The following is a 12,157-nucleotide window of genomic DNA, read 5'->3' as shown; positions in this document are numbered from 1 at the left end:
GCAAACAAGCGACTAAGTGACCTCGAGTCACCACACTCCCATTTCAAGGTAGATTACAAAGCCATTGTCATCAAAACAGTATGGGCATAAAAGCAGACACACAAGTCCATGGAACACAACACAAAGCTCGGAAACTGATTATCATAGTACTTTTGGCACACTTTATTCATTCATATATTAAAAGGATGTTTCAACTTAGCTCTGATAGAATTATTAACTCTGAATGGGAATTAATAATATTTTGTCATATTCCAACATTTTCTTCCAATAAATGCATTTTTAAACATGCTGTTTTAGATAAATATATATTATAAAAGGACTGTTTAGAACCCACACTTTTAGGAAAAATTAAATTCACTTTAATAAACCTACCACAGAAAAGGAAACATAGATATTCATCATCACAACTGAGAACATCACAAAAGAAGACAAACAGACACAATCTGGTAAAAGAAGACAAACAGACACAATCTGGTGTCACTGCAGAACAGAATACTACTTACATAGTTCTGCCCAAATGTTCAACCTGGTGAAATCTATAGATCCAGCTACTCATTTACAAAAACACGGATGTCAGAAAAAAGTCCTAATGATGAGTATGAAGATGTTGCCAATAAAGTCCACAATGCATATATTCTGACAGAAAAAAAAAAATATTTTCCCAACAAATAAACTGTAAGAACGGAAGGAAGGAAGAGAAAGAAAGAAAGAGAGAGAGAGAGGGAGGGAGGAAAAGGAAAGGAAAGAAAGGAAAGGAAAGGAAAGGAAAAAAAACACTCCTTCCAAAAGAGAAATACACTTCCATGTTCATGGCGGCATTATTCACAATAACCGGACATGGAAACATCAACCTTGGGAGCCTTATGCTAAGTAACTCAGACACAGGAAAACACACACCAGAAGCTCTCAGGGGCATTCCACATGGAAAAAAATAGGGAACACATCAATAATGAGAACAGATGGGTGGTTGCCAGATTTGGAGACGGTGGGGGCAAACAGGTGAAGGTAGTCAAAGGTGCCATGTTTGAGTGATAAAATCCACAAGTCGTGGAATGTTCTGAAGCATGGAGATGAAAGCTAACCCGGCAGGATGGGGTACAGTCTCCCCCCACTACTTGAAAGTACAGTGTTCCTAGGAAACCGTTCACAACAGAAATGGTGTAAACAGAAAAAGGAATGACCATTCACTTCTACAGAAAAGTAAGTGAGCATGCTCAGACACCAAAAGTTCCTTCTCTTTGGCTCTTCTTGGGCCTCAGGACACAATATCCTACAGATGCCTAAACTAAATGGAGATAAAGCACAGCCGATGCTCACAGACACAATTCAAAGTGCCAGTAGTGGGATGTGAAGAGCAGTGCCCAGGAAGGAGCTGGTTGGGGTGTGCACCGCCTCTGTCAGGGTGCCCCACAAAACAGATGCTAGACGCGATGCCCACTTTTTGACTTTTTTTGTGAGAGAAATCCTCTTTAGGTTTATTCCTGAAACTGGAGCTGAGTAATAATGTAGGTCTTTCAAAAAAGAAAGCCAAGAGTCTTACCGTGAACTTTGAGAAAAGTGGGGAAGACTTGTACTTGAAAGTTGCTGAAGGGGTTCAGAGTTCTCCCAGACACAAACATGAGCAGGTCCACTGTGAAAGGCACCTTCCTCAGCAGGTGGAACACGGACTACCTCCTACCCCCAGAAACCTCCTCCTTCATCTTCCTCGGGACAACCCACAAGAGATCGGACTTACTTCAATTCCCCCTTTCTCCCATTCCCAATATCGAACCCATCAGCAAGCCCTGTGAGCTCCATCTTCAGTAGTACCTACTGGAATAGCACTAACCCTTCCCAGCCACCTCTCTGGTCCACACTGGAGCCCATCTCTTGCCTGAGTTCCTAGAAAACCTTCATCATTGACCTCCCTTGTCCATCCTCAATGCTGTGTCATCTGTTCTCAACACTGTAGCCAGGATGGCCCAGTGAAACAGGGTCCCATGGGGTCACAGCCCTGCAATGGCTTTCTGTCACCCTAATGTCACCTTCCTGAGGTCACATCCTAAGCTGTCTCCTGTGACTATGGGGCCTTCTCCTGCCCCACCAGCTTTGCATATGCTTTCCCTTGTGTTTATAAGGCTCTTGGTGTGGTATCACTCACCTTCTTTCAAACTTGACTCAAGCATCACCTTCCTAGTGAAGACCCACCTGGCTGCTATGTGAATAGCAAGCACCACCACCCCCTCCCCTTCAGCACCCCAGCCCTGTCTCCTTTCTATTTCCAGAGCAGTTATCACAGTCACAAGGCCATCTTGGCAAGGGAGAAATGGAGTACTACTCGGATGGTTTCACCACGGACTCCCTCTGATTTCCTAGTCCAGAGTCCTGGGGGAAAAGGTGACCAGAGCTCTTGCACAGCCACAATGCCCGTAGGTGCCATATGGCACCAAGACCATCAGGAAAATGAGCCGTAAGAGGAATCCACTTGCACATGAAACCTGGAACCAGACACATTCCTCGATTCCAGGGGTGCACACACACTTCCTCTCCTTGCCTGATGTGCTCATCTGAGAAAGCTGAGCAGAGAAGCATCCCAGGGTCCAAATCTCCCTCTGGCCAAGGTCCTGGGAAACAGGCATCTCTCCTCCCTGCACCAGCCACCTGAGACTGAGGTCCGGCATCCCCCTGTGCTGGGGCAGAATGGTGCACCTGTCCTCTTTCCTGGGGCATCATCACAAACCAGGCTTTGCTGCACAGTTTTGGAGAAAGAACCTGCTGCAGCCGCCCAGATTCTGTCTCAGTCTCACACGTAAAGGCCCCATGTGGAACTAGACCTTCAAGGAGACTGGTGTGTCATGTGGCCTTGGAACCTAATGGCAGGAGCTGAGATTTCAGTATGGAACTGAACTGAAATGAAAACTGGCTTCTTCTGCACAGCACAGGAAAGAGGAGGATTTCTCAGGGGTGTGGCTCTGGAAGAAGAGCTTCTGCCAGCTCAATTCACAAATGCCAGGAGAAAACACCTGTGGTGTCTCATCTGAGGAAGCAAGGGGCACACTGGGCAAGAATCCAGAATGCTGCCTGTGGGCTGCTTGCCACCAAGCCGCCTGCTGAGATGAGCGCCTGAGAACCCAACAAGAAGCAAGTTTCCTATCACATCTGCAGCAAGAGGGCTGGCTGGGGAGCAGAGCCCCGTCCCTGGAGCAAGCTGGCCTGTGCATCCAGAGCAAAGGCCCACCACAATGGCTCACAATCTCCCAGCTATGATCTGACTTACCTTCCAGGCCCACACCTGCTGACACGGTGACACCTAAAACCCGGAGACTACTTTCCTCTCCGGCTCATTGCTGCTCACAGAAAAGCCAACTCCAGCCTCAGAAATGTGTTCATCGTTAGTTCTGGAATTCCCTGGGTTTGTCTACACTGGCCCACCCAGGAGTCCCTTTCAGATCATTCCTCCAATGCCCTAGGGTTTGAGTCACTTTCAAGCTGCCCTTCAAAAGGCAGGAACTGGTCCAATGAGGCAGACCAGCCAAGCGACTCTGCGGGAAACTCGGACCACATCCTCCCTGAACACCAACACTTCCAAATTCAAGCTTCAAACCCTCACTCATTGGCATGGAGTGCCACGTCAGCATGAACACTGCTCTTCAAATCTCTAGTCTCCCATTCCTTCAAATCAGAAACCAAGCTCTAGGCACCACTCTTTTTCCCTTCAGAGAAGTAAGGGAAAGGAGAGAAAAAAGCACTCCGTGTGCACAACACACTTCTATCCAAATAGAACTCCATGTTCTTTCCCATCTGGGCAGCCCTACACTGCCCATACTAATGAGAGGGGCCACAAGTTGACCTTGTATTTTTTCTTTTGATATTTGGGTCTCGAAGTCAATGTCTATATTGCTTAAAATAACAAGAATAATGATGATGTGGTCACGTAAAGGTCTGGGTCTCCATAACCAGACTACATGGCTCTCATTCAGATAAAGATGAAGACACAATCTCTTCGCAGGAAGTAAAGCCAAGACCCTCAGGGATCCTGATACACCCCAAGGGTGATGGGTTCCTTTGCTTCAATGGAGTTGTCCGAGTGCAAAGGAAGCAGGCACCCTCCACAGTTCATTCTGTTTTCTTCATCAACTCCCCAGGTCAAGTCACAAGGGACTCATCGGGTCAGGTTTCAGAGGCCAGGATGGGCCACCAGGTGAGCAGCCACTCCCCCCACCCACAGAGAGGAGATTTTTCTCTGGGAGCACAATGAGCCACCACTCCCCGACCTACTCAACAACCTACACTCCATCTCCATTTGCCCTCCTCACCCTATTAGAGTTCCACAGCTCTGTTTTAATTTAAAAAAAATATTTTCTAGGGGCACCTGGGTGGCTCAGTGGGTTAAGCCTCTGCCTTCGGCTCAGGTCATGGTCTCAGGGTCCTGGAATCGAGTCCCATATTGGGCTCTCTGCTCAGCAGGGAGCCTGCTTCCCCCCTTCTCTCTCTCTGCCTCTCTGCCTACTTGTGATTTCTCTCTCTGTTAAATGAATAAAATAAAAAAAAATAAAAATAAAAATAAAAATATTTTCTAATATTGGAATATGGTTCACAGAAGAGAAAAACATGAACACCCCAAAAGAATTCTTTTAATATTTCAGAATATTTGTTTTCCATTGTCTAAATAAAATAAGAAATAAAAATCGCCCCTTCCACTGGCACATACGATTCATGGCGGTTACTTAGAGAGCAGGAAATACAAGAGGAACAGAGGTTCTGACGACCCGTCATTTCCATCATTCAAGTTTTGAAACCACACACACTCAAAGAAAGAAGTCCAACCCAACGTCCTGGCCTGGCAATGTGGAGCAGTCTGAACTGGAGTGACAGTGACAGACGGAGATTTCGTGTGTGTTAGCTGAGGCGGGTGGCACACAAGAAGGTTCCCAGCCAGCTCTCCCCCCCGGGGCCTCACCTGTCCTCAGCCAGGAACCTGCTCACAGCCCTGACCTGTCACGACTGTCACACGGGGGATACACGGCCACCCCTGGAGCCAGCCCTGCCCACACCCTTCTGCAGAATGCCCTGCATTCTCCTCCCTGTCAGCTCTCCCCAGACCTGGAACTGCCCTGTCTGCTGCAGAGCTCCACGATTCCCCCCTCTTGTCAAAATGACACTGGCCCAAGGCTTTCATAAATATGTGGTATTTCTCTCCACTCACCTTCCTACTTGGGCAAACTGTCAGTTACATATTGATGAACCTGAACCTGCTATGAGATGTGAGTCTTTCACTGTAGCCTTCTGAGCACTCCTCGTGCAGTAAATACCATCACTTGTGATGGGGGTTACGAAACTATTATTTACAGAGTGAGACAGCCCAAATCAACTCATGGTTAGCTGCTTTTCATTAGGCCAAAAGTTTCTGTGTAAAGAGCCTTTCCACAGATATTACTTTCCAGCAATTCCATGAGAAACAAACTCTGTGGGATAAGCTGACTCACTCAGCATCAGGCAAGCAGTTGCAGAACTCACCGCAGGGCTCCTGGAGTCCACCCAGCCCCTTGATGCCACCAGCATGCCTCTATCCATGAGAATTCCCAAAGACTCTCCTTCTGACTCCACCACCAAAGAAACTACAGAGAAAGTACGGCCTGTCAAAATATCTAGATGACACACTGAGTCAAACTAGAAAGTCAAGTTTTCCTTTTAAATGGTAAAAGCCTACTTTGAGTCATTTTGAATTTTCCTCTACCTTAATTGGAACTCTTTAAATGAAAACACGAATCAGTTATGAAACATCACCTTTAACCAATGACAAGACATCATCCAAGTCTCTATCTGGCCTCAAAAAGCCACAGAACTCTGGACAGTGGCATTGGACCATGCCCCAGTCCCAAGGGAATAAACGCTGTTAGATGAAGGATCCGATTATACGCTAAAGACACACTAGGAGCAAATCTCATCTTCCTTCTCCGGTACAAGAGACTTCCCAGGAAGCAGGTGTGCAGATGACATTTTGCACGCAGTAAATGAATGCAGAAAAGGGCATTCCCTGCACTGTCCCACCTGCAGGGACACTAAGGAACTCTGGCACCGAATCCAGAATGCGGACAGCTGCTTCAGTTTGACTTCGTGGTTCAAGCCGAGAAAAGAGAAAAGCCAAGGTTTCCGGTTAAAAAGAAGTTTTTACCTCCAGTCCTGACATGTAAGTGACATTGTGCCCAATGCACCTGCTGCCTTCTCGGAACGCTGACATCCTGTGATGAGCTGCCTGACTGACTCAGATGCTGTTGTTCAAAACTTCGGGTCTCGTGGAGCCCGCGTGGACAAGTGTTGTCAGCTGGGGGTGATAAGGCGCCTCTGACCTAATGCCGGCACACCTGCTTCTGTGCCTGGGACAGGGAAAAACACATACTTGTTTCTCTGCTGTTTTCTTTCTTTTCTTTTTCTTTGTTTTTCCTTCATTTTTTTTGGAAACACATACTTGTTTCTTAAGTAGTAATTATTAACATTCTAAAGTAGACCAATGACTTTGTCTTTTTTGGAAAAATGAAATTATCCTTCCAAATGAACACCTCAACTCACCTGTTCCTCATGCAACTTGAGTGGGGTCTGGTTTCCTCCAGCTCCCAGGCCCCCAACTCGAGGACATTCTTGCATAATCCTGACACCCCATTACCACCATCCCTTGGGACACGGGGCACAATGCTAAAATTGGGGGATGGATTTGGAGCTGTTACTACCACACATGTATCTGGGGGGACAGAAACCTGGAGGACCCTCAGGTGGGACCCTGACAGCCCATTACCACCATCCCCGGGGAACATGGGGCACCATGCTGAAGCTGGGGGTTGACTCTGGGACTGGTTAGCACCACACCTGTGCCGGAGGGCAGGAATCTGGAGGACCCTCATGCACAACCCTGACAGCCCATTACTACCACCCCTGCAAACCGAGCACAAAATTCTGAAGGTGGGGAACTGTTCTGGGGCTTGTCAGCACCACACCTGTGGGGGTGGGGAACAGGGGACACCCTGCTGAACTCGGGGTGCTGCTCAAGGTCCATTACCTGCACTGTGCCAGGGGACGGGAGGCACCCCACTGAAGCTGGTGTCTCCCGTCCCCTGGCCCAGTGCAGGTAATGGACCTTGAGCAGCACCCCAAGTGTGTGCACTCTTTACATGCACTCTTCCTGGGGGACACAGAAGGCCCTGAAATGTCTGTAACCCATCCCACAAAAGCTTGGGTGAGCAAGCATCCTGGAGTTCAGGGGCTAGGGGAGAGGACCCGTTGATGGACATCGGGCAGAAGAGAATTTCCCATCTGAGTCCCCATGATGAACTTGCTTCATGTGCCCTTTGAGGACCCTACCCACCAGGACCCCCACCCCAGCACACAGCCCACATTCACGGAGCCAGGACCCCTGCCCAGGAACTCTCCCAGCGCCCCTTTGCCTGCCAGCCCTCTGCATCCTAAGGCAGCTCTGGGTCTGCCCACAGATGACTTAGCTCCACCCCCACGTGCTCATCAGTCAAGGATTGTGGTGCCCTGAGCCCATTGGATGCTGCACCTCCATGTACCGGGAGACCCGCCCTTACACCCCCACTGCCCTGCTTTTGCACATACTCACAGAGGCGGGGCCTCCTCGCTCAAACACCTGGCTCCGAGGGGCAGGAATGGGTGGGTCATGGGCAGGGTCCCCATACCCCCATACAACCGGCCCTTCTGGGGACCCCCTGCAGACCAACCTCAGGCCCCTGCCCCATCCCTTCCTGTGCCAGCCCTGCCTGCAGAGCTGTTTCTGGCTCCTGGCAAGATCACCTGCTCTCAGACCTTCCCAGTCTTGGGATTTAGGAAATGCAACAGTTGGGGAGCCTGGGTGGCTCAGTCCTTAAGCGTCTGCCTTCAGCTCAGGTCATGATCTCAGGGTGTTCAGATTAAGCCCCGAATCTGGCTCAGATGCTCTTCATCCTTCAGTGGAATGCTTGCTTCTCCCTCTCACACTCTCCCTGCTTGTGTTCCCTCTTTCACTGTTTCTCTGTCAATAAATAAAAGCTTTAAAAAAGAAAGAAAGAAAGAAAGAAATGCATGGGACACCTGGGTGGCTCAGTGGGTTAAAGCCTCTGCCTTCAGCTCAGGTCATTATCCCAGAGTCCTGGGATCCAGCACACGCCCCAGCCCTGCATCTCTGCTCAGTAGGGAGCCTGCTTCCTCTCTCTGCCTTCCTCTCTGCCTACTTGTGATCTCTGTCAAATAAATAAATAAAATCTATTTTTTAAAAAAAGGCAGTTTTAAAACCCAATAAGTAATGCTCTAAACGGGAGAAGCTTCACCTTCTGGTCTCACCTATGGAGTGGAGAGTGCTTCTCGGACCTTCTGAGCATCCTTCTAGGATGAGCCTAGACGGTTCCCTGACGGTTCTGCAGGGAAGCTCCAGGACGAACAAGAGCAGCTGCCCTTCTCTGCTGTTGGAGGTGTGAACGAGGAACATTGGTTTTTCACTTAAAAAGAAAGCATACTAGGGCGCCTGGGTGGCTAAGTGGGTTAAGCCTCTGCCTTCAGCTCAGGTCACGGTCTCAGGGTCCTGGGATCGAGCCCCACATCAGGCTCTCTGCTCAGCAGGGAGCCTGCTTCCCTTCCTCTCTCTCACTGACTGCCTCTCTGCCTACTTGTGATCTGTCTGTCAAATAAATAAATAAAATTAAAAAAAAAAAAAGAAAACATACTATTATTGTCTACACTAAAGGAACAAAGTCTTAAACATTTTAGAGAGAAAGGAAGAGAGTTTTATTCAAACCCAAGTCAAGACAGCTGCCTGGGAGACACAATCTTCACAAGGAAGGGAGTGCTCTGGGGGAGGAACATCTGGGACAGGTTTCTATATTCATTCTGTTTTGTTTTACATACTGAGTTACACATCATCATGAGGAAGAACATTCCAGAAAGTTACATTTTCTTACGTTTTCAGTATGTGCAAGTCAGTATGAATTTCATCTTAATGAAGCAGGAGAGGTTCTTTAGTTTTTCTTCTCTTTATGTTTGCAATGGCATTTTTTGTTTATCTTTTTCTTCTCAGAGCAGATGTACAACATGTGCTTGGGGCAGAGATAGGGCCCACGCTCTGAGGTTTTGCCCAGTTATTTTGAGCTTGGTAAAATGTTAAAGGATAGCTTCCCTGGGACCCTGGGATCCAGGCCCACTAATGGTAAAAGAGAAAAATGTCCACTGTCATTCTAATTACTACTAAAGAGAGAAACTTGAGGCAAAAGCACCTTTAACAATACTACCAAGAAATTAAAAGGATGCCTACAGAAGGTTACCTGTTCATGGTCAACACAGGTAACAGAGGTGTTCACAGAAGCTGGGCTCCTCCCTTTCTTCTGCCCAAATCTCTGAAGCACACAGATAAAGTCAGAATTTTAGAATCTCCTGACAGCTTAGAGATGTCTGGTACCATTCCCTTGGACTACAGAATAAAAGAGAGTAGCTCATTGTCACAACACTAACTTAAACATGAAGTCCCCCTAAAGCTTGAATACACTTAGTTCTTTCCGTGCAGATTTTGACTAATGTAAGTCATAGTCATACCACATAAACATTCCGATGGCTGCAAAATAAGTCACTGTGGGTAAGGGAATAGTTTAGCTCTGTTTACAAGCATTTTTTTCCTTTGTATAGAGGCTGAGCTGAGTGTTTTTAAATACTATTTCAGACTTGTGTTACAGCACACTCTGAACATACCAGAGACTGAATTAATTTTTAAAAGCTAGTTCTTTCAGTAACTTTACTATCAGAAAAATACTAAAATGTCTCTGTTCCTAGGGATCTTTGAGTATCTTACTCAGAGATCCTCCACACTTTATGATCATGATGGGCAGAGGTAAAAAGGCCAGCTGAATTCATTCCAGTTGGCCACACAACAAGAAAGTCCTGAGACTTGAGATGTTTCCAGATTGAGACCAGAGATAAGAGGGAGATAGTACCAATTATGGAATAACAAGGGATTTGGAATCAGTTTGGGGATCCCACCTAAGTGGAATTTTTGATACTCAAATCCTCTGTGACTTGAATCATCTCTGAGCCCCTGTTTAGCCATCTAGAAAATGTAACTGATAATGTCTACATCATAGTTTGGACGTTTAAGAGGGAGAGTTCCACAAAGAGCTGGTGTGCTGGCTCTCAAGACAGGTGCTCAGGAAGCCATGATGGCTATTTGGGTCTATTTCTTTTCCAGAAGAAAGAACACATGTTGAATCTGTATTTCTAATAGATGACTTCACAAGATGATTTTCAACCCTTAAAGAAGGTCAAGAACCTGCTATTGTGTCATATTTCACTCAGAAAACATGCTGTTGGGCAGGTCAGGACAATACAATAGCACTGTCATCACTAGGGTTGTACAGCTTCCCATTTCCATATGGCCATGTTGTCCCTCTTAGCTCAGGGCCACCAAAAAGGGCAGCTGTCGGGGGACCACAGGCCAAGGCTGCCAGGTGTGGCTGGGGCAGGCAGAACTCTGACTTAAGGCTCAACTCCTGTCTAGCTAATTACACTGCTCTTTGCAGATAGAGTGCCATTGTCTGCGAGCTCTGGTGTAGGAAAGGTTGGGGATTTCCCTTGTGATTCCCTCTCTGACCTTTAGGATATGTAGCAAAGTTACATTTAATTTTCAAACATTGAGGGACTTCCTGGTTTTCTTTTCATTATGACTATGGCTCAATTCCCCTGTGCTTTGAGAATATAATCTAGTTAATTTCAGGCTTTAAAATGTGTAGATGTGGGACATCTGGTTGGCTCAGGGGGTTAAAGCCTCTGCCTTCGGCTCAGGTCATGATCTCAGGGTCCTGGGATCAAGTCCCACATAGGGCTCTCTGCTCTGCGGGGAGCCTGCTTCCCTCTCTCTCTCTGCCTGCCTCTCTGCCTACTTGTGATCTCTGCCTGTCAAATAAATAAATAAAATCTTTTTAAAAATAAAAATAAATAGCCCAGGAATGTTATGACAAACCATAAGTGACTCTTAATCTCACAAAACAAACTGAGGGTTGCTGGGGGGAGGGGGTTTGGGAGAAGGGGGTGGGATTATGGACATTGGGGAGGGTATGTGCTTTGGTGAGTGCTGTGAAGTGTGTAAACCTGGTGATTCACAGACCTGTACCCCTGGGGATAAAAATATATGTTTATAAAAAATAAAAAGTTAAAAAAAAAAATAATAAAATAAAAAAATAAAAATCCCCCTCCAAAAAAATAAAATAAAATACTGATACAAAAAAATAAATAAATTTTTAAAAATAAATAAATTATAATGAATAAATAAAATAAAATGTGTAGACTTGTTTCATGGCCCAACATTTTGTCTACTTGGATAAATATCCTAGGACCACTTGAAAATAATGTATTCTGTATTTAATGGGTAATGTTCCATATAGGTCAATTCTGTCCCATTTGCGACCAATATTTCATCTGCTTTTCTATCAGATATTGAGAAAGATACATGAAAATCTTCAAACAATGCTACTCTAGTCAACATTGCATTGGAGAATCTACCAAGTGTTATAAGGCAAGAGAAATAAAAAGAATTAGAATTGAGGGGATAATTGTGACTATTCACAGATAATATGAGGGTGTACCAAGAAAACATAAAATAGTCCATAAATACACTATTAGAATTAAAAATGGAAATCTTGCAAATCTTCAAACCGAGAAAGCAATTCAGAAAGCAGCCAGAGGGAACAGATTTCTTATGGATGGAGACAGGAACATCATAATAATGTCATAGCTGTCTGCAGAGACCTGGCAAGCCAGAAAGGGCTGGCAAGAAAAACAGTCTGAGGGTTTTGAAGGGGCGGGGGGTGGGAGATTGGGGGAATCAGGTGGTGGGTATTAGAGAGGGCACAGATTGAATGGAGCACTGGGTGTGGTGCAAAAACAATGACTACTGTTACACTGAAAAGAAATTAAAAAAAAAAAAGTCAGGCTAAATTTTTTAAAAAAGGACATACTCAGGATACTAAATGAGAAGAACATATGGCCAAGGATACTTTATCCAGGAAGGCTGTCATTCAAAAAAGAAATAATACCCATTCTTCTGAAGCTGTTTCAAAAAATAGAAATAGAAGGAAAACTTCCAAACTCTTTCCATGAGGCCAGCATTACCTTGATCCCAAAACCAGGCAAAGACCCCATCAAAAAGGAG

This window comes from Mustela nivalis (assembly GCF_964662115.1).
Source record: "Mustela nivalis genome assembly, chromosome: 6".
In the NCBI taxonomy this organism is placed as follows: domain Eukaryota; kingdom Metazoa; phylum Chordata; class Mammalia; order Carnivora; family Mustelidae; genus Mustela; species Mustela nivalis.
This window is presented reverse-complemented; position numbering follows the sequence as displayed.